Here is a 26316-nt window from a genome sequence, read left to right on the forward strand (position 1 = left end):
CATGGACTTTGTTGGAGGACTGCATAAATCTAGGAAAGGTCGTGACTATTTATATGTTGTTGTGGATAGGTTCAGCAAAATGTGTATTTTGATACCTTGTAATAAATAGATTACAGCTGAACAAACTGAAAAGTTGTTCTTTCAGCATGTATGGGTTCATTTTGGATTACCCACTTCCATTGTATCTGACCGATACACCCGATCTGTTGGGAAGTTTTGGTCGAGTCTGTGGGAACTGATGGACACCAAACTGAAGAAAAGCACAGCCTTTCATCCACAAACAGATGACCAGACAGAAGTGGTCAATAGGACAGTGATCCAGTTGCTCAGAGGCTATTGCAGCAAGCATCCCAAACTTTGGGACGAACATTTGTGTTATGTGCAGCATGCTTACAACCGAGCAAAACATTCTTCTACACAAAGATCTCATTTTGAGACCTATTTTGGTTTCACACCAAGGTGTCCCTTGGATTTTGTCTTTGGTAAAGACATAGTAGTTGATGGACATAGTGATGTGGACAAGGCAACCAAGTTCATTGAACAAATCTAAGAGATCCACCAGGCAGTACAGGAATAGCTGGAAAATAGCCAAGCCAAATACAAGGCAAGGCATGACAAGCATTGGATGGAGCATAGTTTCCAAGTTGGTGATCAAGTCTAGCTGTATATCAGCAAGGATAGAATGCAAGGTGAAGGTAAAAAGCTAAAGCCAATAAGGTATGGACCTTTCAAGATACTTGAGAAAATTGGTGAGAATGCTTTTCGCCTTGATTTACCAGCTTACATGCACATCTACTCAGTTGTTAATGTAGACAGTTTGAGACTATTTGAACCTTCATTAATTGAAGATCCTGAAGAGCAAAGTCAATTGCCTTCTATTGATGATCTGTTACTTGAATATCTCAATGAATTGCAGGAAGACACAGTTCTGGACAGGAAGGTGAGGACGACGCGCAGGGGAGATGTTGAGTACCTCAGGATTGGACTCAAGGGTTCAAAGCCAAGCAATGCAAAATGGATAGAGATTGGACAAGTGAGATAGCTATACCCTCACTTAGTCGATGCTTGAAAACTAACTTTTGGTGGTCCAAAAGCTTTTTCAATGGGAAGGTCGTGATCCGAATTGGATCCTTAAACATTTCCATGACTGTTTCAAATTATGTCAAGCTTCAAAAATCTTATGAATAACGAGCTTATCAAAAATGACCTCTCGGCAATGGCAATTTGTGGCCAGCACGGAACAACGAGGACCCTCGGTCAAAGCACACTGACCATTGGCCCATGGAGACTGTGCATGGACGCAAGTTGGCAATCGGAAGCCCAGATCCAAAAACAGAGGCAGTTTCTGATACGCGATTAGCGCTAATCGCGTATCGCAAGGCAAAACTCTCAGCAAAGGAAAACCCCGAGCGCTCGGTCACGAGGAAAATAGGAAACCGTGCAGAAATCGTCAGAAGGCAGGTACCGCGCCCAAAACCGGTAGGATATCGCGTGCACTTTGAGTGGTAAGCGAGTTTGGCCGAGTTCAGCGCAATGCCACACACCGAGTGACACGCGTCCAGCGAATGAGAGAGAAAACCACTTACATCATGTGAGTAATAGTCAAGCGACTTACCCATGTGATATAGACGGAGACGGTAGGATCTGGAGGCTCCAGATCAACGGCAGAGAATCAACCCGATGGAAGACCAGATTTGACGGGGAAATAGACTGAGGTACATGAGATTTGAAGTCCGACATGACTGATGAGTTGGCAGAGGAATCAGTTTCGCGGGCAATCTTGGAGCAACGGAAATAACAACCATTCAAAAGAATTGACACTCAGTTCATGAGGAAACAGGTGGCCACCTCTCTGTGAGACATTACAAAGATGATGATGCGGAGCAGGGGAATTCCAGCGAACAGAGGTAGGAGATCCAGAAAGTCGGAAAGCAGAAACGAACAATCAGGGATACGATTGGCTTTAAGCCATGAATAGATAGAGAAAGCAGAGAACGAAGGAGAAGCAGAAAAAGAGAGTAGAGAGAGAGAGAGAGAAGCAAATTGCGAGAACAGAGAAGCCGAGCTGACCTGCAGAGCAAAGGTAGCATCGAGTAGACAGAGGCAGAGAGAGTCTGAGAGTCTATGAACTCTAAAGAAGGCTTGAGAGGTTCAAGCAACTCCTCTGTGTATACCTGTCAGGTATTGAGTACCAAATTGGACTCATCCCACCAAGACCAGTTGAGGTCGAGTTTCAGTAAGGGGGAGTCTATGTACTCTAGAGACTTAGGGGATCCAAGTACAGTCCTACTGATCATTATCTGTTAAAGTGAGACTCAGTTTGAGCTCACTGTTGTAAAACTCTGCTTTTTAAGACACAATAAAAAGGCCACCTCTGAAGGTTGGATGAAGAGACGTAGCCCAGGAGGATTGGGTGAACTCCTTATTAAGTTTTTTGTGTGTTTGCTTACTGTGTTCTCTTACTGTTTCAGTGTCTGTGTATTTCGCAATCTTATCAATCTGTTGCCTAAAATAACATAGACACACCCCAACACATAAGTCTGTAATACCTTCATTAATTAACTGAGATCATTCACGAGTGATTTTCATATTAGAAGAATAGTTGTAAGGAATGACTCAGGGGTGACCGACGCAATTGAAGGCTAAAATTTGCAAAGGAATATGAACTAAGGTTTAAATTCTCTTGAACACATAGTGACATGACAATTGACTTGGTGGAATTTTACTCAATGATAATACTCAAAACTAGCTAAAGACTTTCAATGGGGTTCGATTAATTGTAAGACAAATGGATTTCCCAACCCGGACACAGGTGTGACAGAGTGTCGTGTTCAAGAGCGACATACTGCCTTTATAATGAACGTAAAATGAATACCTTTTCCCAATTTTCCCCCACCATTACTGGCAAGTACTTCTTTATTTTTTACAAGATTGAGGAGAATAACATATGCCTGTCTTGTAAGCTCTTCCTTCGGATGAGTCCTCCGAAGTATTTTTAACGAACCCTAAGAAGGAGTGGTTCGGTCTCATTATTCTTAATGAGTCCTATATTGTTTGATTTTTAATGAGTCCAATAAAGGAGTAACTCGATGTCGTTTTCATATTTAAAGAGTTTGAAACAGACACAAAAAGAAAACTCATTCAGTTCTTTTACCGTAAAAATTTAACTAGCCTGCAGAAAGTAAAGCTCGATGTTTTTTAATTTTAGGGGTCGGGAGAAAAACATAAGTAAACTCCACAATGTTCTTTTTTGTAAATTTAGTCCCTCAAGCCCGAAAAAGGATAAAATATGTAGGAGATAACTTTATTGACCGTAATTAGTCAACGTATAACGTTTTCGTAAATAGTCCAGTTCAGTCCTTAAAAGTGGTAAAATTATACTGAGTGGATGGTTGTTCACTTATTTTTACGAGTTCGAACAATCTAGTGCTCAACAATCTTTTCATGTTTCGAGAGTCTTAAAAGGGCTTAAAAGAGGACTCTAAGGTTTCGCTTTTTCGTGATTTTCGAGAGCATGAAATCGATAAAAGTCTGATCACAGTGAAAATGATCCATTTTATGATGTAATCTGTTCTACACATTAAACTCAATAAATTATCATAACTACTCAATATTAGGGTAAAAAACACTAAAAATTTGACTTTTAAAAGGTCCTAGGCATAAAAAATAATATTTTAATCACCCAAAAACTTATAAAAGGTCAAAAAGTAATTTTATTTTTACCATTTTCTTTTTAACCAGTTTCAAAGCAGAAAGAGGGATTTTTACCACCAAAATTTTGAGGCTGATTTTGAGCAAACCAGGGGACGAAATCACGAATTGTTCCCTCCAAGTAAGAGATCTCTTCAATATCTACATTTTCATTTGTTTAAATTTAAATTTTAGGCTTTCATTTAATTTTTGGGGGGGTTTCTATGTTAAAAAAATTGCCCTCTCGCTTATGCGGGAAATCTTCATTGGGTCTGCACAGGCCAGTAATTTTTGGTGTACTGGGAAACGTGGTCCATGCAGAAACTCTCCTGAGGATTCGCACAGTTGCACTCTGATTACCAAAAAGCGGTTGCACAAGCGCCGAGGGTTTTGAAAATGCGTAAATTATGCACCAAAAAATACAAAACTTGTTTCAAATGTTAAGCTCACACCTTTTAAATGTCATTTTTAGGAATTTTTACATTTCAAAAATGGAATGGAGGGGGAGATAACATGAGAACCAAGATTTAGCAGCTTTGGATGATACGGCCACTTTGCAGGCTTTGAGAACTTTTGGCCTCTACAAATATTAGATTCTTTTGTGGATGAAAGCTCGGGTAAAGCTCATGACATGGTTGGTGAGAACTTGGGATGTCCAAGATCAGTGTTTCATGATCGGGGACCATCGTGTCACCATTGATGTTGATGATATATACTTTTTGATTGTGCTCTCCCATAGAGGGGTTGATATTTCTTTATATGGGAAAAGTTTGGGTGGAGGTACTGTTGTTGGATACCTACGACGATATTGTGGGAATGCATAGCTCAAGGATGGCAGGATTGATATTCAGACTATTGAGAACCTAGTCTTGAGGACCATAACTCTCACTGTTAGCAAATTGTGTGGAATCACAGCTCTTCACTTGGCCACAAACGCCCAGATGCAGACCGTCATGGAATGTTGGGAGTCCACATTATTTAACTGGTGTGAGGCAATGGTTGTCAATATGAAAGCACAATTGACCAGAGCTAAGAATGGTAGATTGAAGAATTTCGGTTATGGTTCCATTCTGATTTCTTTCGCTCTAAAGAGGATTCCACTCCTCGAGCCACAACAGATTTTTGTGGATGAGGGAGAGCCTTGAGATCCATGGATGTTGATGTGGGTTTCTCTTATGGCTCGTCATGGAGGTAATGGTCTAGTGGTGAGATATTCCCTTGAGTTTTTTGTATGGATGGTTCAACAGATCATCTCGATCGAGGATTTCCAATATGCAAGGATCGACTACAGGAGTGACCTAGATATCCCACTTCCAGTAGGGACACAGTGGGATGACCTAGGTAAAAATTTCTCATTTTGATGTTTCTTTTTAAGTTTTTAATTTTTTTGTGTTTTTTTCCTTTCAAGGCTAATTATTCGAAATTCATATTCAGATGTGGGTCCAGTTCGACTTGCAGGGCTACCGCGTTTTGACAGGCGGGGTGACCAGCCTAGAGCAGTTGTAGCACCAAAACTAGAGGTAGTAGAGGTATTTACCATGACGGAACACAACCTAGAGAGGTTGACTATAGATATCCCAAAGACTGGGACTGATGATTTTCCTCTCCGGTACCAAAGGCACGTGGTTGGGGTTCCAGGGCCACTCAGGCGATTGTTACACTGGTTTGCTCGTGCTATAGTATGCTATCATGATCATCATCATGCTTAGCTACTTAGTCTTCTAGGGCTACATTTTGATTTTTATATCAACATATTCGAATAATAAAGGCCACGGGGTCTTATTTCCTTGGATGACATATTTTTTGTATAACACACTCTCTATAGACTTTATCTAATGGAGACTACTACTTTTGATTTCATTTTATCTTGCTCAATATATGGATGGATATTGCTTTTACTTACAAATGTTGCAAATTTCTATTTAACACGTGATTGGCTAATGCATGGTTTAATGTGTTTAAATTTCTTGGAATGTGTTGATATTCAATGTAATCAAACTGCATTTCCAAAAGACGAACCCGTAAAAACTTTCTTAACATTGATGAACTTTTTATTGTGTAGGCATTGTTTAAATGTAATACTATGAGTTGTGAATCTAACCTAACAATCAAACGTCGAATTCCAAATGAGATGGCATCAAATAATAGTTCAATTACTGCACTATATTTTGCTATGTTGTTTGTTGTTTGAGCAAGGCATATCCCATGAATAGAAACTAACTCATCGTTGGGTGAATAAATGACCCAGGCTACAGAAGAAAAATTATAAGTACTACAATTAGCGTCATCAGCAAATCCAATCTAAGTCTGATGGAACGTCGACATTTGCAAATCCAAGTCTAAAATAAGATAAGTAAGAGAAGTAGTAGTGAACTGTAAAAAATGCTAAAACTACCATACACACCTATAAAATTATAATACAAGTAATGTACAAATCTCCATGAAATATTTTATGCATAATATCTCTTCAGGTAAAGGCCATTTTTGGGCTTTCCCAAAGAGACACCATCATAATCGACTAGCTCATAGGCTCCTTTATCTAATACATGTTTTACAATGTAAGGGCCATGCCACATAGGCTCGAATTTACCTGCACCTAATTTGTCATGTGCTTGATCATAGACCAAGACTAGGTCACCTTCTACATAAGAACGAGGATTCACATTTTGATCAAATTGAGCTTTGACTTGTTTTTTATGAGCCTCGCTAGCCAGTGCGGCCTCACGACAAGTTTCATCTAGACGTGCTAAGTGAAAAAAATGCTCTTCCTCTGCAGAGGTAGCTGGTAATAACTCGATGGCTAGTTTCAAAGATGGAATTTCACATTCAATCGGTAAAACTTCCTCCAAACCATAGACAAGTTGGAAGGGAGTGAAACTCATAGATGTTTTCGCAGTAGTACGGTATGCCCACAAGGCTGAAAAAAGCATGGTATGCTAGTTTCCTTTATGAATGCCAACTATCTATTTAATCATGTTTGTTAAAAAATTGTTAACAACTTCGACTTGACCATTTGCTTGTGGATAATAAGGGGTAGAGCTATCATGGTGTAGGCCAAGTTGTGCAAATAGTTCTGTTATCATAAAATTGTGAAAATGGTTACCATGGTCTATAACAATGGCCTGTGGGACACTGAAACGAGCAATCACATGATTGAAAATGAAAATTGTTGTAGTTTCGTCGTCATCCTTATATGTAGGAATCACCTTAGCCCATTTCGTAAAGTAATCAACTACAAGGATAATATACCCATGCCCCCCAGACGAGTGAGGGTTACAGGTGACGAAATCTATGCCCCATTTTGAAAAAGGACCGACAGCTATAATAGGGTGAAGAGGAGCTGGAGGCGCTCGCATCTTGTGATCATAAACTCGGAAATTATGGCATTTTTTTACTACAATAATGCAATCTTTAAACATGGAAGGCCAAAAATAATTGCTGCACAATATATTTTGGGCAGTGGCATACCCAGACATATGACCACCACACACTCCAGAATGGCAATCATTTAGTGCTTTTTCAGCCTCTTGAAGAGTTAAGCATCGTCGAAATATAGAGTCAACATCGTGACGATAAAGAGTATCACTAACAATGTTATATTGTTGGGTTTGGTAGCAAATGCGACAATGATTAGTTCGAGAAAACTTTGGCCTAAAAGTTTGGGTTTGAAGATATGTGATGATATCTCCATACCAAGGATCAGACGTACTGATAAGAAAGAGAGATTCATCTGCCAAAGAATATTCTACTATTGTTTCTATGTCAGTATAGGGAAAGTCACATAATAATTCAGCGAAAACTAATGATTTCTTTGATTTAGATCTTTCGAATTCCAAATCAAACTCCTGTAAAATGACTATCCATTTGGAGTATTTTCCCCTAGCAATTTTTTGGTAAGAATATACATCATAGGGTTGCAATCCAAAATGACTCTCATTTTTCGCAAAAATATATAGTGACGAAAACGTTGAAAAGCTTGAACAACTACCAATTCTAATTTCTCCACATGTGCATACTTGATCTCAATTTTAGTGAGATTTTGACTTAGGTAATAGATCACATGTTCATTGTTAAATTCATCATCTTGTACTAATACCGTGCCAATGGTGGCATCTGACGTGGCTATATATAGAAAGTAATCTCGATGATAATCAAGCGGATGCAATAACGATGCATGGGTCAACACGTATCTCAATGCATCAAAATATTTTTCAGCAAGCCCATTCCAAATGAAAGGAATGCCCTTTTTCAAAATTCGAGTAAACCCTTTGGTCAACTCGGCATAGTCAAGTATGAATCTACGTAAAAAGTTTGCTTTCCCCTCCAAAACTTGGAGTTGATGAAGACTAGAAGGAGAAAGCAAGTTTAGAATTGCATTGCCTTTACCTTAAGAGAATCGATAATAATGCCTTCTTTCGAAATAACAAATCCTATAAGTCGACCAGATTGTATGCAAAAAAAACATTTGTTCGAATTCAAACAGATATTGTAGTGCCTACATCTAATGAAAATTGCTTTCAAATGTGATGGATGATCCTGTCATTTTTGTGAGTGAGCTAGTAGGTCATATAGGTAGGGTTGGACAATGTGTTTGATATCATGAAATGCATAAGACATCACTCTTTGAAATTTTGCGCCAACATTCTTCAAGTCAAATGGGATTTTACGATAGAAAAAAGTTCCCCATGGGCAGATAAATGCAGTCTTATGCTAATTAGCAGGGAGTATGTTTATTTGGTTGTAACCAAAAAATCCATCCATGAAAGAGAAAACCTTGTTTCCGACACAATCATCAACAATTTGATCGATATATGGGGTTGGATAATTGTCTTTTAGAAAAGCCTTGTTAATGTCCCTGTAATCGATACATACTCGAATGGTTCATTATTTCTTATTAATTGGTACAATATTTGATATGCAATCAGTCAAAGGAACAGGGTAAATAAATCCTGATTTTAATAATTTTTCAACTTCAGCTTTTATAGCAGCAACTTTTCGTGGATGCACCAGACACAATCTTTGTCTAATAGGTTTGGCATCTGGATAAGTCTTAATTTCATGCACTACAATACTAGGATCGATTCCTGCCATTTCTTCATAAGACCAAGCAAAAAAATCGCAGAATTCGTGGAATAGGGCTTTATATGTTTGAATTTATTCAAAAGAACAAGAAGCATATATATGGATATTCTCAATAATTCCTGGTTTCACTGAGATGTTTATTGGCACATTTGTCGATATGTTTTCTAAATTATTTTTAGATTCAGAATGAAGAATAGACATCAGGCATTCGAGATTATTCACAATCTCAGGTGAAAACATAGACGAAAAATTATTCTCGACTTTGTCAAGGCAGGGTAAGAAATATGAGTGATGATGGTAATCGTCCCATGGCATTTCATCCAAAGTTATTACCTCCATAATGCCTTCATCAATTATAAACTCTTTATCAAAAGGATGAGGTATTGATATTCGTTCTAAATGTGACAAATGGGAATAATCATCAATGATCGTATTAACTCGATAATTTTTAGATGATGACGGGTTGGAAAAGGATTGAATTGCCTCATAAGCCAATTCAAAAGAACTAAGAGGCATATGATAGCCATACAAGGCTAATTCTATCTCTGAAGGCACTTTCCAAGGATTTGAAGATTCAAAAGTGCTTGATGTAAACATATTGACCTGGGAAACATTATGAGGAAGATTTGGTGGAGGGAACACGAAAGTTCCCATAAGAGATGAGTCTTTCAGAAGAAAAACACTAACATCCTCATATGCAGTAATCGATTTTCCAACAAAGGGAATGCTACCAGTAGAGTTAGGGTCTGAAGTGTAATAGGATAGTTGGTCTACTTTTGTAATTTTTCCTTTATGAGGAAATATAATCATCCGAAAAAATGATGAAACCACAACATACATGGCGTAATTCAAACTTCAGCCTAGTAATAGATTATAATCAAGTTGAGCGTCAACAAACTCAACTTCAATTGTTTTACCTTCTAATTCTACAAGCATGTCGTCCAAAATTCCATAAGGTCAAAAACCTCTTCCATCAAAGGATTTCAAAGTTGTGGGAGACCAATTAATAGCCAGAGAACCTAAAGCTCTCCAACAAGCGATAGACATAATGCATGTAGACGCTCCTTTGTCAATTACCGTTCGAAAAACTCGTTTGGTCTTGACAAAAACTAGTATCTGGAAGGCCAGTTGATGTGGGAGTCTGGGTACATGATTTTTGAGATAAAAAACAATTAGATTAGAGTCTTGTGGATCAACTGCTCCTATGGTTGATAACATTAATTTCCTTTGTGTTGGGAAAGTCTACAACACTTCAAGAGCTAACATTGTTGAAGGTGACATAGTTGGATCTTCAACAATGTTGTAATTCCGAGCAGCTTTAGCATGAAGATTAAAAGTTGACTTTCAAAGAACACCCTTAGGAGGCGGTCGAATTACCATATCATGATTAGGTTTTTTAATTTGTAAAGTTCAGAAAGAGGAGGAACTGATGTGGAAGAATGACCAAGTGAATTGGAAACATTTACATATACACTATGACTTTTACATCCATAGTCTTTGGACCTTGTAGCTACCATAACTTGTGAAGACATCATCATGATGTCCGCCGATGTGGAAGAGGAATATGGGTTATGGGAAACCATCTTACTGTCTTGAGAAGGAAATGGATCCTTCAAAACAATGGGAGTAGGTGAACCCTTAACGAATTTAGAAACTTCAGTGTGATGAGGGCATTCCTTGGTGTAATGATCATCATCACAGATTAAACAAGGATAGCGAGGTTTCTTCTTTTTGTCAGACGGTTCATTCTTGTTTGATTTCTCCTTGGGAGAAGTGTCTTGTTTGGTTTTTCCTTTTCCTTTCTTTTTACCTCCGGATTGCTTGTTTTTGCCAGTAGATGAATCTACGACATTTATTTCAGAAGTAATTTCAAGAGAAGGATCTTCTTCGGGTGAATTTGGTAAGGCCAAAATCTGAGTCTTCTTAGAATTTTTCTTTTTAGTCTTAGATTTTTGGCTAACATAACCAATCACACCATCAGCGGCATGTGATCCTGTAAGAGTTGGGTTGGTTTGACCTGGATGAGGAAAATCTAGAATTTTTTCATACAAAGTGCCAGATTGAGTATAAAAAAGATCTAAGTACTGGGCACAAGCGATAACTTTCTCTTTAGTTACAATGCCACCTTTGGAAACATCTTCAGTAATTACCAGCAAAAGTGATTTTATAAACCATTCGGCTAAGATCTAATCTGGGATATAAACTTTAACTAAACGACGTCTTCATCTCCATTCATGAATATGATTTGAAATATAGGTAGACATTGACTATTTTAGAGAAGTTAAAAGTTCAGTACCATTATCATAACTTATGGGTAATTGAAAATGTGTCAAAAAAGCAGTGGTTATGGCATTGAAAGTGTTGAAAGAAGATCGCGGTAATTAAACATACCACTTAGCTGCTGAACTAGTTAAGGTTCTTTGAAAAAGACGTAACCTAATGGAATCATCGACTAATGAGTTTGCGAAGCACCAAAGATGATAATTCATGACGTGATTTAATGGGTCCTCTTCTGATTTACCTTCAAATTTTGGAATGTCAGTAAGCAACTTCGTAGGGAATGTCGCCCAAAATGGTAGATAGAAAATGGGATCATTTTTTAACTGAGATAGATCTAGTAAATCCAAAGCCACAATAAATGGTAACTGGCGGTTAGGATTGTATTGCGGGTATTGATAACCCTAAGGGATGATTCTTGTTCCTGGAGGAGGATACCCAGGATATCCTAGAATAACCTGAGCAGTTGGAATTTGCATACCTCCCAGATATCTAGGATGAGCCATACCGAATTGCGGTTGAATTGGTACTTGAAAAGTATGACCGGGGTATGGTTGATTCTAGAAAGGAGGACCCTGACCCATTTGACCTTGGATAAATTGTCCCTGAAAGGGTTGACTCTGCAATGGTTGGCCTTGGAAGAATTGACTTTCAAAAGTTTGGCCTTGAAAAAATTGACTCTAGGGTTGACCTTGAAAAGCCTGCCCTTGACACGATGTTTACATATATGGTATACTAGGTTGTACCATGGGTATTTGGGGTATATACTGAACCATAGGAATAATTTGATAAACAAATGCCTAAGGAATAGTCTGATTAATTGGCTGCATTGTTACTTGAGAAGTAATTGGAATAGTTACTTGTGATACTCCTGGGTGGAGTTGATGGTTAAATCAGAACTGGATTTTGAACAAACGTTTGCACAGCAGACTGAATCAGAGTTTGTGGAGTACCTGGGACAGGTTGCTGGAGCATTTGTTGAACATGTGTTAATGGATTACCCTAGAGAGGTTGTTGGACTTGAATAGGAATATCTTGAACATGCATTTGTTGAATAGGTTGTACAACATGTTGAATAGGTTGATAAATTGGCACTTGAGGAGCAACAGGAATTAGTTGTTGATTGTATGAAGGATTCCAGATTTTGTTCATCCCAGGATACAAATTACCAACAACGGGTTGAGATACAATAGGTTGACCTAAACCACCTTGAGGTGTCTGACCATAACCTGGATAATTTCTAGTAGGAGGTTGCCCTCAAACCATAGGATAAGATCCGACTAAAGGTTGTCCTCCAGGAGGAGGATACAATGGTTGTCCCCCATGTGGGTAATAACCACATGTTGAGTTAACTTGAGGATTACCTACATTGTCGGAAATCAGATTTATATATTGATGAGATTCCAAGCCTTAGGCAATAGAATTTGTTAAAACAGTTGACATAGTTGAAGGTTGATTTGAAGGAAAAGCTCCTGAATAAGTCCCTATAAGAGACTGATATCCAAGAGGGATTGATGGGCCACCATATAAAAGTGATTCTGGAGAAGTAAAAAACATAGAAGTATACGATGACATTTCCCCAAAAGTTATTTTAGACATATCAAAGCCCGATATAATAGAATAAGGAGTAGTGTATGATGGAATGCCTTGACCTAAAAATTTCAAGGGCATAAAATACCAAGGGTCAGGTCAAAAGTGGAAAATAGAAGTTCTAGAGTATCTATCTGATCATCGGTAGAAACTAGTGTATGTCTTGATTCTTCTTCTTTGTCAGAGGTAAGTTTTTTTATACTAATAAGACCAAGAGGTAGACTATCGGTAGTAAGAATTTTTACTCACAGTGAATGTGGAGGAGTACTGGCTAAAGCAGCTAAAGGTGACTCAGGTTCAGAAACATTAGACTCAGGTTCTTCGATATCTGGTTCGGTTAATTGTGAATCCAAACTCTCTCCAGTATCTAACTTTGTTTGAATAAATTCAGTAATTATTGGATCAGTTACTTCTGAGTGTGATTATATTGTTTGAGGTTGATCAAATTCAGATTTGTTACTTCATGTCCTATAATAGTATATGTTTCTGCTTTATTTACTCCAGTTCCTGTACATCAGAAGTTTTAGGTTCATTTGTAGTCCCGAATCCTTTTGAATTTGATTTTTCAATTTTAATCTTTTCTAGCTGACTTGGTGTATATTCAAGGGGTTGGCCTAGCATTCTACATGACTGTCTCGGTAATTCAGCCATGATGAATTTTTAAAATTAATAATTCACACAATATCAAAATCACACCTAAAGCCTCTAAAAACTAAAAAATAAACAAGGTAACACACACTAATAAATCTAGGAATTCAAAACATATAAACTAACTTGTCACAGAGATAAATAATTATTAGTTGGTGATGAAATCCAACGTTGCAAAGATAAAAGTGAAAAGTTTTATAGATATGAGCGATCGTAACAAGTTACACTGACAACCTGCTTAATGAAACAATATGGGGCAAGTAACTTCGCTTATTCCATCTCGAGAAAATATTGCCCTCCAAAAAGTCCAAGTGAGTCTAGCCAATGTCTGTTCCAGGTACAACAGGACCTCCCCTCTTTCGTCGCCTTAAGTAAAATCTGTTGAAAATGGCAACAAGAAATGCTAAAAATAGCACTGCTATAAATAGCAGGTTGGGTACCAATGCTGGATTGAGCAACAAGGAATGAAAAATGGAAGTGTTAAAAATAGCATTGTTATTTTTAGCAGTTCGGGATGGATTCCTATTTTAGTCAATCCCTAAACTAAAATAGTGAAATAAAATTCGAATTTGAACTTAATAGTTGTTTGAAAATAAATTAATTAATTCACCATGAGTTAATTATTTGTGAAAATTCAAACGTGAATTCTATGTGAGGACATGCAACGGTTTCTCCATTAATTGAGGAATTTATCCATCATTTAAAGAGATAAGGATGAGTTCTAATTTGAATTGTAATTAGTTGGCTTAGTTAACTGAGTCAAGTCCAGTTAGATTAATTTAAATAGTTTGTTTAAATTAATGTGAGTTCAGTTAGTTAATGCATGCTTGCATATAACTACTGCACTTCAGATAATTAAATATTCTCTCATGAATAACTCATGCATGTCAGTTCAGATAGAGACCCAGTTGAGATCAAAGGAGGGACAGTGTACTATCAGTTGGATGGATTTTTCCTATAAAGGAAACTCATCCATGGAGAAGGATCTATCTCCTTCAAGATTGCGCAATTAGATCAGAGGTTAGCGAGTGTGCGAAGAGGCCAAGTCACACAAGTGGCTGCACTAGACCCCAAGGAAAATTGTGCAAAGAAATAGGAGGCTTGGAGGGCAGAGGAGAAGGTTTGAGAGAGGCCTTTGACTGTCTATGAGAAGCAGAGGGATTGCAGAGAGAGCAGGATAGCTTGTGACCTGATTCTTTTTGTAATCCAGACTATATTTCCACTTGTATGATAATACAGAGTTGGGGTTTTAGGCTGAGGCTTTCCCCAGGTTATTTCTTCTGTGTTATGTGTGATTGGTTTCTTCTTATGAGTTATATGTGTTCACTTGATCTTGCTCAATTTGTTTAAGCTTCCGCAAAATGTTGTAGAAGTAGATCTTGTATTGTGTTTTAGTATATTGCATAATCTATTGATCTATAATGGGAATTTCTACATGGTATCAGAGCCAGGTTATCAAGGAAGAACAATATACAAGAAGGGAGAAGTTCGAAGATTGTGATTCCTGAATATAGAAATCGAGTTCTTATCACATCTCTATTTCACCTATGGCGTTCAATGGTTTAAGACTCGAATATTCCCTTGATGGCAGTTCGAATTATATAACCTGGAAGGATCGCATGGAAGCAATATTGGAGGATAACGGTCTAAAGGACTTCATTGATCAAGAAGTCCCCAAGTCGATTGATGCTACTGAATTGGCGGAATGGAGGAAATGTGTGGCTAGAGCAAGGAGGATTCTTTTGGAGGGAGTTCGAGACCACATAGTCTCGAGTCTCCATGGCAAGGAGACATTGTTTTCAATGTGGAAAACATTGAAAGATCTATATCAAAATAGCAGCGATCAGAGGAAGATGGCACTCAAGGAAAAGCTTCGGAAGATCAAGTGTGAAAAGGGTGACATGATCTCTACGTATCTGAACAAGCTCACCACATGTAGGGATGAGCTTGGAAGTGTAGGGATCGTGACAACTGATGATGACATGGTGAGTCTTGCACTCCTTGGTCTTCCTAAGAGCTAGCATAGCTACCAGGACTCAGTTAATGGAAGAGAGAAACTGTCAGATTGGGAACGACTTTGGTCAGGTCTGATGTAGGAGGAGATAAGAAGAAGCACCAGAGATGGTTCTTAATCCACAGAGGATGAAGAAAATTGCGCCTTAGCCAATAAGGTGAAGAACGGGGAGAAGGATTCTCTTTCCCAATCCAGTTCTTCCCAAGGTGGGAAGAAGTTTGACAAATCAAAAGTGCGATGCTTCCGTTGTCATGAGGTGCGCCATTTTGTTACAAATTGTCCACTGAGGAAATCCAAGAAGGGATCCATGGAAGGATCAAAAGGTGAGGCACTAGCCTCACAGTTCGAGTTGGATTTCACACTGTACACATGCATGGTTTCATCCATCGTGGGAAGTGGTTGGTTTCTTGATAGGACAAGAGTTTGTTCAGTACTTTGGAGGAGAAAGATCTCTAGATACTCATAGCGATGGGTAATGATGAAAAGTATATTGTCTTAGGTGTAGGCACGATTGTTTTTCAAAGGGAGCATGGAGCTCGCATTACCTTGACCGATGTCAAGTATGTACCAGGACTGAAGAGAAATTTGGTGTCGATCACGATGCTGGAAGACAGAGGCTATGATGTAGTCTTCAGTAAGTGTTATCGGGAAAACTAGTGTCTATTCAGAGCTACTAGTCCCACTAAGACAGGTAGCTATCTTAGAAACAAACAGATTAAAGTTACTTGTGTTTCCCTTTATGAGAGATAGATGAGAGAGAAGAATATAGTACCAACCTCAGTCTTTCGCTAGTCTCCTTACTTGTTTCCTCTCTCCTTTGATAGAGCTTTCGCCACTCCTTCCTCACTTGTCCTACTTCAAAGAACACCTGTAGAGCCAAGGCAACAAAATACCATCAACGCATATTGATCTATAACCATAAATAATGTAGGATCAGATGTACATTAACCATATAAATCCATACATAAACAAGATACAAGCATATGGAGGAAAAATCAAATAGCTTTATTGATAGAAGTAGTAGAAGAGAATATTACAACCAGGCTGTATAATCCAGCATCATCCTCCCAGCATGAAATCCCTCTTCACCTCATACAAAGCAAGATCACCCAACAATGTCTTCAAAGAGAAACCAACAACACTTCCTTGCAAATTACAAAATTCCAGCCTTTGGATCTCTTGGATGAGGGATCCATATATAGATGTTTACAGGAGAGTGAGTCAACTTCTGGGATTTTGATTAGTTTCATTTCACTGATAGTTCTTGGTTCCACTTGGAGATTTCAGATCTCTTACTCATCCCTGGGCGAATTCAGAGAGGCAAGTGTCATATGAGCAGTTTCTAGAAGATTCTCTGGGTTTCCACCTAGCAAACTGCTTCTGCCATTTGTCTGCTCTCACTCATCGCACCCTACAGAAGGGCTTTCCAGTATGCATCACACCCCCTGTGTGTAATAGGTGAGATGCATCGCACCCTATGCATGGAGCAGTCTGTATGGTCCTGTTTTGACTAGTTCTGAGTAGTTTTTCATGGAGAACTTCTAGGAGATGATGTAATCAGCTGACCTTGTTCCTTTAGGGTATGAAACAACACTTTTAGGGTTTAGAATCCCTTGGTTTATGGACATATGTGATTGGGGTTGCAGTGCCCAAATATGTCTATAACAGTTGCCCCCTAAAGCATGAGGTCGTAAATCTTTTGATGTCGAGTGAAATGCTTTATAATGAGGATCCAAGGTTTTTCGAACTGGAAGGTGACAGTGAAACTCGCTCTTGTCTGCATGGACAAGTTTGCCGCTATTGTTTTAACGAGTTTAACGACAAAGATAACTCGGTCCTTTTCAATTTTAGAGAGTCTAAAAGGGACGGAAAGGCAACTCTAGTGGTCCTTTTTCGTAATATAATCCCTTAAGTCCAAAAAAGTGTAAAATAATACGAAAGGGATGACTTTTCGATAGTTTTAACGAGTCGAACAAGACAAGCGCTTGATCCTTTTGTGTAATAATCCCTCGGGTCCAAAAAGATTAAAATCTAGAGGAGGGATGGCAGTTCCAGTCGTTTTAACGAGCTGGAGAGGCCAATTGCTCGGCAATATTTTCATATTTTATGAGTCAGATGAAAAGAGCTTAAAGGATACTCATTTTTTGAGGAACGAGTGATTTTTTTTTTTGGATAGCAACTGGTTCCAGGTAAAGTTTGGAACATTCCAATCACGCCAGTGGAAAGAGGGTGGCTAATAGAATCACTCGTTGCAGTTGTTCCTCAAAAGGGTAAACAATCAAATGGAGGTGTATGATCGGCTAAAAAGGAGTGGAGGTGATGGTAAGAACACGACCAAGGTTCAAAAGCTGATAGTCATGCGATCAAAATGGTTATTTACCGGAGGTGGGGTTCATTTTTAATGAGCTTGAACTCTATGGAAACATTTGCTCATTGCTAGGTTTACATTTTAACGAGCTTGGACTTCGCGTAAAACTGCTCATGGCGAGGTTTATTTTTTAACGAGCTTGAACTTTGCGTAAAACTGCTCGTAGCCTGGTTCATTTTTTAATGAGCTTGAACCATGCGACAAGCTTGAAACGAAAAACTATGCTTGTTATAAGTTCACATGCCCCCAGCATAGTGACGCAAATCGAGGTGCATGCCCCCCAAGCTTCATTGCATTCAACAAGGTGGTTGGAATGAAGGTTTACCTTCAAGATATTTGAAAGACTCGACTTGGAAAGGGAGTTGTTTCATTTTTTAATTGACACAGTAAAAGAACTATCCTCATGACTCCTTGTTTCATTTTTTAACGAGGTCGACACAAGATAAGAACTATCCTCGGAATCCACCATATTTACAATATTTGATAGAAAATAAAAAATTGAAGGATGATTAAGGTTGCTGGAATAATCTTCGTGGTAATCCGGAAGATGGGAATGATGGTGGTAATCTTCCCATGGTGCCTCTCCTATCATCATTGGCTGAATGATTCCTTCGTCTGTAGAATGTACATGCAACCAAGGATCTGAAGAGGTTCCATATTCCTTAGACCTATCTATCCAAACACTCGATGAGCGTTGATTTGGGTTTGCCCCCCAGGCCAAGAAAATTGATTGCTACAATATTTCTATTGGGATTAGTGGCGATACTTGGCGATGATCCATGCTGACAAAATGTTCGGGAATCTTCTGAATCTTTTAGATATAGAAGATATCATATTGCAGGTTTCCACCGTGGCCACTTCCGCTAGATTACTCGGAGGCGGTAGGGTAAAAGTACCCATTAAAGTAGGGTCTTTTAGGAGGCCTACTCCGATATTTTGAAGCGAACAAGAGCTTCCATGGATCATTGGAATGCTTCCCGTAACTTGTGAACTGTTGGGGAGAAAGGTTTGTTGATCAACAATTGTAATTCCTCCTTGAAAAGGAAATGAAATCTTTCTAAAGTATGTTGACACAATAGCAGCCATAGCATAAATCCAGGGCCTTCCCAGTAGGATGTTGTAGTCGAGGTTTCCATCGATAACTTCGACATCAATTTCTACTGTTTTGCCCCCTAGTTCAACTTGCAAGTTACTTAAAATCCCGTATGGGGTGTATGTCCATCCATCGAATGCTTTTAATTCGTTGATGATCTTGATAAGGGTGGTGATCCTAAATTTTTCCAGCAACTCATTGACATAATGCATGTAGATGCCCCCTCATCAATAATTGTTCGATGAACAGTTTTCTTGAGGGCTTTACTTGAATGAGGAAAGCGAGTTGAGCTGGTAACTAAGGTTCGTATCCTTTATGATTAAAGGCCACAAGATTGGAATCTGCTAGGTCAATCCCACCTATTGCTAATAATAGAGCCTGCTTTTGGGAGGGGCAATTTTGCAGTACTTCAAGTGTCGACATAGTGGACGGTGATTGGGCCAGATCCTCTATTATATTATAATTTTGTGCTGCTCGGGCATGAGGATTAAATGCCAATTTGTGTACTACTCCCTTTGGCGGCTTTATTGTTAGCTCAGGAATGATGGGTGGCACAACTTCGGTTGAAGTTGTTGTCGAACTACTAGGTTGTTGGGATGGGGAAGCATTGTCGCTAGCAACCAGATTGGTTTCTGGGTTTGGAAACGGATCGGTCAATAATGCTAAGGTTTTTTAACTCTTAAAGAATTTCTTAATCTCAACTTTATATGGACAGTCCTTCCTCCAATGGTCTTCATCACATATGTGACATGTCGAAGAAGGTTTCTTTTGCCCAGAAGGGTTTGCAGAAGATTTTTCAGGAGACGAATCATCATGTTTCTTCTTTTTTATTTTCCCTTTCTTCTTACCCCCTAGTTGCTTTGGTTCTTTGCCTTTGTCGGTTGACATGGCATTAACCTCCGAGGCAAGAAGTTCTTCATTTGCATTTTGACCAGAAACCGTACGGGCCTTCTTAGATGTAGCCTTCGCGGTTTTTGTGCTGGTTGTGCCTATCACGCCATCGTCGGCATGAGAGTCTTTGCTTGATTTAGGAGGAGGAGGAACGGAAAACTCTGGTCTGGGAGCATTAGGAATTTTGTCATAGAGTGTGCCAGACTGAGTATAAATCAAGTCTAGATATTGCGCATGAGCAATTACTTGCTCTTTAGTGACAACTCCCCCCTTAGCCACATCTTCTGTAATAGAAGGTAACAATGACTTAATAAACCATTCAGCTAGCAGCTGATCAGGAACATATGTTTTTACCATTCGACGACGACGTCGCCACTCATGAATATGATCAGATATGTGAGTGGCTGTTGTCTGCTTAAAATTGGTAAGAAGCTTCGTTCATGTTTCGTACCTTATGCGTAACTGAAAATGGGTTAAAAAGGTTGTGGCAAGGGCACTGAAGTTATCGAATGAAGCTTTAGGCAATTCGATGTACCATTTAGTCGCTGGACCAGTTAACGTTCACTGAAAAAGGTGAAGCCTAATCGAATCATTGTTGAGAGTGTTGGACGAACACCACAGACGAAAAGTCATCACATGATTCGACAGATCTTCACCTGGATTTCCATTGAATTTAGGAATATCTGACGGAAGTTTATGAGGAATCGTCGGCCACCAAGGGGCATAAGCAATTGGATCATTTGTTAGCCGATTTAGATCTGGTAATTCCAACGTTGCGATGAAGGGAAACTGTTGATTCAAGTTTGGTGAAGCATACCAAGGATAAGATGGGATCGCCTGAGCAGTGGGTCTTTGCATACTAGCATAATGTATTTGATGTTGATAACTTTGATAAGGTTGATGGGCATAACCATTATGATATGGTTGATGGTGACCGTTTTGAATATATGGTTGCCCATTACCCGCAAAGCTTTTTTGCTCAGGTCCTCGGTAAGCTTGTTGGAATTGCAGTTGTTGATATTGCACTAGCCATGGTTGTGAAACCACTTGCTGTTGTCCAATACTGGATGTTTGACCAAGATGAGGGGTGATAGTACCCGTTTGAGGCTGAGTCGCTTCAGTTAAGGAGCCATTAATCGGATATTGTGGTTGAGTCGTTGAGACAAGAGGTTGTTGTATTACGACCTGAGAGACTTGAGGTTGACATACAACAGGCATCGCTTGTACTTGCGACACGGTTACAATAGCTGGTGTAGTGGGAATATTCGACACGGGTAGAATTGGTTGCATTGAATATACAATTCTTGGTTGTTGACGCAGTATTGGCACCCAACCACTGGATGCAATTCCGACTTGACCCGAATTTTGTTGTGAACTCTCATATGGTTGTTCTCCTAGAGGGAACAATGAAAACGCATACTACCCCTCATATGGCGGCAATCCAGTGTTCAAAGGAAAAATTGGTCCTTGTAGATTAGACTGCCCAAATTGATATTGTTGAGGAGGATCAATTTGCTGAGACTCAAAATTAGAAATTCCGGATATTGTTCTGGACGAACAAACGGGAACAGACCATATTATCGAAACAGTTCCTGGGTGGACTCCATCTGGAGGTTGAGAGCTAGTTGGGACAGATGGTATACCAGCGAACATTGTCAGAGTAGTGGCAGGAAGTTCTACTATTGTTGTATCAAATGACACAGTCCTAGATGTCGATGGTTGCATAGACATATTGAGTCTATCCAAAAGACTTCCTCGTGATTCTACAGGAACTTGCGATGAAGTTTGACTATCTTTTGAATTAGAAGGATATAGGTGGATCCTAGTTCCAAAATGCAATGGGGTACTGGATGGGAGATCCTCCATAATCTTGATCCAGGTGGACGTTGGTGGCCACCCACCTATCCCATTTGGACCCCCACAACTGTCTCTTTCAGTTTTTCAGTTTCCTTAATTATAGCACAGTTTACTATTTTTAGCAGTTTTTCTGGTCCTAAACTTCCGGAGCCGTTTTGAGGCCCTAAACGACGTTTTTTGGGAAATCCACCGCCAACGATTTTTTTGATAAAAATTGTCTTTTCCGTCGTAGTCCTCAGAGAGATCTTTCCAACGGGCTATCATGCGCGTCAAACGGAGATAATACGACCAATTCGCGACCCGAGGAATTTGGTTGTCCAACTCACCCCAAAACGGGGCCCACAATTTGGCGTTTCATCTTCTAGGGTTAGGTTTTGGAATGTGAAGGGTTTTCCATTGTTTCTCAATAATAAATAGGCCTTCGAGCCTCAGTGTAAAGAGACTTCGAAACAGTTCAGAGGCATGTAGCCACCACATCTCTTCTCAAAGATAAGCTACCATCGCCCTAGCTGGTTTATTTCCATTTCTGGTTGTAAGCATATTTCAGTATTTTCCATTAATGAAATGAAGTATTATTTTTGCTGCATCTTTGTGTATATGGTTATCTCTGTAATTTGTTGCGTTCCTGTTTAAATCCGGATCAAATCTCTTCTATCGCAATCAGTCCAGGTGGAAGAAGTAGACCGTCAAGTCCATAAAATATTTCTGGTGCCCAAGAAGGTGCACACTCTGCAGCAATAGATGTTGGAGGGTTAACACTTTCCGAATCAGTCCTAGATGGAACCGGTTCAGGAATAGATGTGTTTACTGTTACAGTAGGATTAGTTCTAGTGTCCTCTTGTAACTGTGGAACTTCTTCTGTAGAGGCAGGGTTACCAGAAATATTTGGAGTAACTGGAGTCTCTGAGGATGTTGAAACACAAGTTTCGAACAAACCAGGGGACTTTGACCCAGTTAAACGAGATCGCTTGGCCCGGAATGGTTTCGTTTCTCAAATCAAAGACGATGGACTCGTTAGTCTCCACGAGCGATGGGGTTTTGATTGACTTTCTTCCACGATTGCGGATTACTTGATCAACTCAAAATAAAAAGGGGAAAATGTTATTCCGAATTAAATGAATTTTATGACGCTTTGACACAACTTACTTTTTAAATTTTTAAGAGTCGAGAAAAAGCTAAAGATGACTCTAGTCGCCTTCGATTTTTAATGAGCCTAAAGTGACAAGTGCTCAGATGGACCTTTTCTTTTAAGGAGTCTGAAAAGGAACGAAAGTGACTACTCTGGAAATCTAGACATAGGGATTACCAAACCAATCGCAAAACTGCAGAATACTTTTTACGGTACGACAGTCAATCTTCCTGAATGTTGTGTTCAGTGCATTGCGATCGATAGGGCGGCAGACATGGCTTCCTAAGGATAAAGGATGTAGCCTATTATGGTCTCCCAATATATACTCGACGGTACGTGGGAGCACAAGTCCGTACTGGCACTTGTCGTCTCAAAGAGGAGGAATCACCCAACCTACGATGAAAGAAATAGTTACCAGGCTTTACGACGCCAGAATAAGTCTCTAGCCTAGACTTCTAAATGTGGTGCGTTAGGTTCCAAAGTGTTTTTATGTTCATTGAGGTTTATTTTACAGTTGATCTTTCTTAAGAAGTCTGCCTTTAAGTTTCACCGCATGATGTAGATATACAATTCCTAAATATGCAATCTAAGATGATAAACAGTCGTTTATTTTCTTTTTGCAATGAAAATCCTAGCTGCTAAGGAAAGAGAAATGAAATTCTTTCGACATAGAGCAGAGAGCACACACTTGATGCACTTTTCCTAAATCAACTACAACATGCAGTCTTAATGCAAATGCACATGCATGTATTGTTTTTCAGTTTCCTTAATGTGAAAATGACAAAAAGAAAACAAAGTATAGATCTGAACTATCTTCTTTCAAAGCGACAGTACTAACAATTTTCTTTTCAAAAAACGAAAGTAAAGCCAAGACAACACTTTGCGATTTCAAATTCAAAATTGCTTTCGACACTTGAAATACTAATGATTCAAATCAAATATAATGGCAAAAGTGTAATCAACTGTCTAAAAGAGGAATGCTTTGTAATACTCTTTTTCTTGACTGAAAACGACACTTGCGACACTTTCAAATCAAAAGATGACAGTTCGATTAAGCTACTATTGCACAAGAGAACTGTAAATGACAAAAAATACATTAAAAACATTCATAATTCTTTATCGATGGAGGCTGAATAATGCAAAGGAAGATGGTTTCAACAGAGATATACTGATCACAGACAACAAAACTACTGAATAAATCTGAAGACAATGAAGAAAAAACCAAAATCTGGAGGCAGAAATAGTCTCATCTGATCATCGCACTTGTAACACAAGGAAACAGGGATGCATCTCACCTACAGCACACGGGAGGTGCGATGCATCCAGATTGCCAAGAAGAGATGGTGAAATGGTCCAGGGACAAGACTGAGATTGGTTTTTGCTCATAGTTTGCAGCTAAGTTCAGGGATTTAGGCTGAGCTAATGATTGTCAGTAAACACAAAGTATAGGGGTTGATCTAATGAGGTTATTTGAGCTACCACCAGGGCACTTAGGATGTTTGAAAGCTAGATGTTCAGTCCATAAACCAACCCGGAGATTGACTGAAGCAGCGTTGATCTACTTTGCAGTTGCATAGCAAATGCAGTTCGAAGGCTAGCTGGCTTAACTTTAGGCTCTGTCTGTGGTTTATAAAGCAAACAATAGTAACGAAACAAACAAACTATTCACTCCCCTGTGGAGTCGCCATTTTGTTATCGGGAAAACTAGTGTCTATTCAGAGCTGCTAGTCCCACTAAGACGGGTAGCTATCTTAGAAACAAAAAAATTAAAGTTACTTGTGTTTCCCTTTATGAGAGATAGATGAGAGAGAAGCATAGAGTACCAACCTCAGTCTTTCGCTAGTCTCCTTGCTTCTTTCCTCTCTCCTTTGATAGAGCTTTCGCCACTCCTTCCTCACTTGTCCCGCTTCAAAGAACACCTGTAGAGCCAAGGCAGCAAAATACCATCAAATCATAGAGATCTATAACCATAAATAATGTAGGATCAGATGTACATTAACCATATAAATGCATACATAAACAAGATACAAGCATATGGAGGAAAACTCAAATAGCTTTATTGATAGAAGTAGTAGAAGAGAGGATTACAACCAGGCTGTCTGATCCAGCATCATCCTCCCAGCATGAAAGCCCTCTTCACCTCATACAAAGTAAGATCACCCAACAATGTCTTCAAAGAGAAACCAACAGCACTTCCTTGCAAATTACAAAATTCCAGCCTTTGGATCTCTTGGATGAGGGATCCATATATAGATGTTTACAGGAAAGTGAGTCAGCTTCTGGGATTTTGATTAGTGTCATTTCACTGATAGTTCTTGGTTCCACTTGGAGATTTCAGATCTCTTACTCATCCCTGGGCGAATTCAGAGAGGCAAGTGTCATATTAGCAGTTTCTGGAAGATTCTCTGGGTTTCCACCTAGCAAACTACTTCTACCATTTGTCTGTTGTCACTCATTGCACCCTACAGAAGGGCTTTCCAGTATGCATCACACCCCCCATGTGTAATAGGTGAGATGCATCGCACCCTATGCATGGAGTAGTCTGTATGGTCCTGTTTTGACCAGTTTCGAGTAGTTTTTCATGGAGAACTTCTAGGAGATGATGTAATCAGCTGACCTTGTTACTTTAGGGTATGAAAAAACACTTTTAGGGTTTAGAATCCCTTGGTTTATGGACATATGTGATTGGGGTTGCAGTGCCCAAATATGTCTATAACAGTAAGGGAAAGGTTTTCCTTAGACACATCACCACAAGACAAGTGAAGCAGATCAGTTCACGGGTCAAGCACCTGTATGCACTTGAGGTACAATATGCATGCAAATCCTTGAGGAGCAAGGAAACTGATGGAGACTTGGTGGTTGAGAGGGAGAGTACATTACCTCTCAACATGCAGTGCCAAAAGAAGTCTCAGACGATTGTGGAGGAGCCATGATTGGTGAAGCAGCTTCAGGAGGTTGTGGAGCAACCACAACTGGGGAAGCCGAGAGGAGACAGAGTGAAGGCATCCACTCATGCAGAGACCTCCATTAGGGGGAAATTTCGAGCCAGGTGGGTAGAGGGATCACATGCATCCATACCTCCAAGTAGGAGGTGGGGTAATGTAGAGTGACAGTCCCAAGAAGGTTGGAATGGGGGCAGGATCCTTGAGGTACCCAACCTCTTTGATTCTACTTTGCTACGAGAGCCCCGACGAGGAGTAGCAGGACTAGCTGAGTGGGTAGAGACAGATGCGAATGGAGTGGCAGGTAGAGCTATAGTGCAGGAGTCCTAGGACTATGAAGAGCTAGCAGGTTGCAACAATGCGAGAGGCAGAGGAGTGTTGCACCAATGCAGGATGGCACAAAGAGGTGTGCAATGGTGCGAGATGCATTGAGTGTTGCAGCAGCTCAGAGGTCAGAGAGGGAGCACTTGTCAGCAGCAGGTAGAGCTTCAGCATCAGAGTATGTTTCTTGCCCAACAGAGAGGTCAATGGGGAGTTTTTTGTTTCTAGAGTTGCTGGAGCAACCACAATTGGAAGAAGTGTTGCATGCAGAACATTCCAAAGGTTCAGGATCGGGTTCGAGTTGAAGCCTTTCTTGTTGATAGGGAGTGTTGAAAATGGCAATAAGAAATGCTAAAAATAGCACTACTATAAATAGAAATTTGGGTACCAGTGCTGGATTGAGCAACAGGGAAT

The sequence above is a fragment of the Pinus tabuliformis genome, chromosome 6, assembly GCF_031772625.1.
Source record: "Pinus tabuliformis cultivar Carrire ecotype Pingquan chromosome 6, CPIR1, whole genome shotgun sequence".
In the NCBI taxonomy this organism is placed as follows: Eukaryota; Viridiplantae; Streptophyta; class Pinopsida; order Pinales; family Pinaceae; genus Pinus; species Pinus tabuliformis.